This window comes from Petromyzon marinus, unplaced genomic scaffold (genome assembly GCF_048934315.1).
Source record: "Petromyzon marinus isolate PM22_M1 ecotype Great Lakes invasive population unplaced genomic scaffold, UKy_Petmar_22M1.pri1.0 PM_G_Scaffold_110, whole genome shotgun sequence".
In the NCBI taxonomy this organism is placed as follows: Eukaryota; Metazoa; Chordata; class Hyperoartia; order Petromyzontiformes; family Petromyzontidae; genus Petromyzon; species Petromyzon marinus.
Window position 1 is genome coordinate 7,501 of NW_027422663.1, and position 2,500 is coordinate 10,000.

Genomic DNA, 2,500 nt, shown 5'->3' on the forward strand with positions numbered 1-2,500 from the left:
TTCACGCATAGACCCCGTCAAACGCTAGAAGTTGGCGGGGATGTCTCTCTTGTGGCTCACGGGGCTGTTAGGGTCGCACAGAAATGCCTCGGAATGGGAAAACGGGTCATTTTTGTGTGGCCACATTGCATAGGAACGGCATGAAACTTCCAGAGGCATTTGCAGCAGGAATGCATGTGCACTCAAAAACGTCTATATTTTTCACGGATAGACCCCGTGAAACGCTATAAATTGGCGGGGATGTCTCTCTTGTGGCTCACGGGCGCTGTTAGTTAGGGTCGCACAGAAATCCCTCGGAATGGGAAAAGGGGTCATTTTCGTGTTGCCACATTGCGTACGAACGGCATGAAACTTCCAGAGGCATCTGCAGCAGAAATGCATGTGCACTCAAAAACGTCTATATTTTTCACGGATAGACCCCGTGAAACGCTAGAAATTGGCGGGGATGTGTCTCTTGTGGCTCACGGGGCTGTTAGGGTCGCACAGAAATCCCTCGGAATGGGAAAACGGGTCATTTTCGTGTTGCCACAATTGGCATACGAACGGCATGAAACTTCCAGAGGCATTTGCAGCAGAAATGCATGTGCACTCAAAAACGTGAATATTTTTTCACGGATAGACCCCGTCAAACGCTCGAATTTGGCGGGGATGTTTCTCTTGTGGGTCACGGGGCTGTTCGGCTCGCACAGAACTCCCTTGGTCCACCTGATTCGTGCATACAGGCAGCAACTAAAACTCTGTAAACCTGCTGTGAGGACATCTAAACAGTGGACCAGTGAGGCTGTGGAAGATTTGCGGGCGTGCTTAGACTGTACTGACTGGGATATGTTCACGACTGCTACCAATAGTCTGGATGAACTCACAGAGGCTGTGTACATCAGCTTCTGTGAGGACTGCTGTATCCCAACACGTACCAGGGTGAACTTTAACAACAACAAGCCCTGGTTCTCAGCAAAGCTCAAAAGGTTGAGGTTGGAGAAGGAGGAAGCGTTTAGGAGTGGGGATAGAGACAGATTCAAGGAGTCGAAGAACAGGTTTAGCAAAGCGGTGAGAGAGGCTAAACGACTGTACTCAGAGACACTAAAACACCAGTTCTCTACTAACGACGCTGCTTCTGTCTGCCAAAGGGCTCAGGCACATCACCAACTACAAACCCAGAGCGCCCCACACCACTAACGACTCCCGCCTAGCCAACGACCTGAACGAGTTCTACCGTAGATTTGAAAGACAATTGGACTGTCCTGAACCACCCCTTCCCACCCAAGAGGCCCCATCCCCCACCCATACTACAGAAACGACTCTCTCCTTTCAGGAGGGAGAAGTTAATGGGCTTTTCAAGAGGCAGAATCCACGCAAAGCAGCCGGGCCGGACTCTGTCTCTCCAGCCACCCTCAGGCACTGCGCTGGCCAGCTGTCTCCGGTGTTCACCAACATCTTTAACACCTCCCTGGAGACATGCCATGTACCAGCCTGTCTCAAGTCCTCCACCATCATCGCTGTGCCCAAAAAGCTAAGGCCAACAGGACTAAATGATTACAGACCGGTCGCCCTTACATCTGTGGTAATGAAGTCTTTTGAGCGCCTGCTCCTGGCACACCTCAAAGCCATCACAGACCCTCTCCTGGACCCCCTTCAGTTTGCCTACAGAGCCAACAGGTCTGTGGACGACGCAGTTAACATGGCCCTCCACTTCACCCTACAGCATGTGGACGCCCCAGCATCCTACGCCAGGATCCTGTTTGTGGACTTCAGCTCTGCCTTCAACACCATCATCCCTGCCCTGCTTCAGGACAAGCTCTTCCAGCTGAACGTGCCCTACTCCACCTGCAGGTGGATCACAGACTTCCTCTCTGACAGGAAGCAGTGCGTTAAGCCGGGAACAGAAGTCTCTGACTCCAGGTCCATCAGCACGGGAACTCCTCAGGGCTGCGTCCTTTGCCCACTGCTCTTCTCCCTGTATACCAACAGCTGCGCCTCCAATCATCTGTCCGTCAAACTCTTGAAGTTTGTCGGACGACACCACCCTCATTGGGCTGATCTCTGGTGGGGATGAGTCTGACTATAGGTGGGAAGCTGACAACCTGGTGACCTGGTGTAGCCAGAACAACTTAGAGCTAAATGCTCTAAGGACAGTTGAGATGGTTGTGGACTTCAGGAAGAATACAGCCCCACTCACCGCCATCACCCTGTTAGACTCCGCAGTCAAAATTGTGGAGTCCTTCCGCTTCCTGGGCACTATTCTCTGCCGGGACCTCAAGTGGGAACTGAACATCAGCTCCCTCGCCAAGAGAGCTCAACAGAGGATGTACTTTCGACGGCAGCTGAAGAAATGCAACCTGCCAAAGACAATGATGGTGCAATTCTATACAGCGATCATTGAATCCATCCTCACCTCCTCCATAACCGTCTGGTACGCTGCTGCCACTGCCAAGGACAAGAGCAGACTGCAGCGTATCATGCACACTGCTGAGAAGGTAATTGCCTGCAATCTACCAACCCT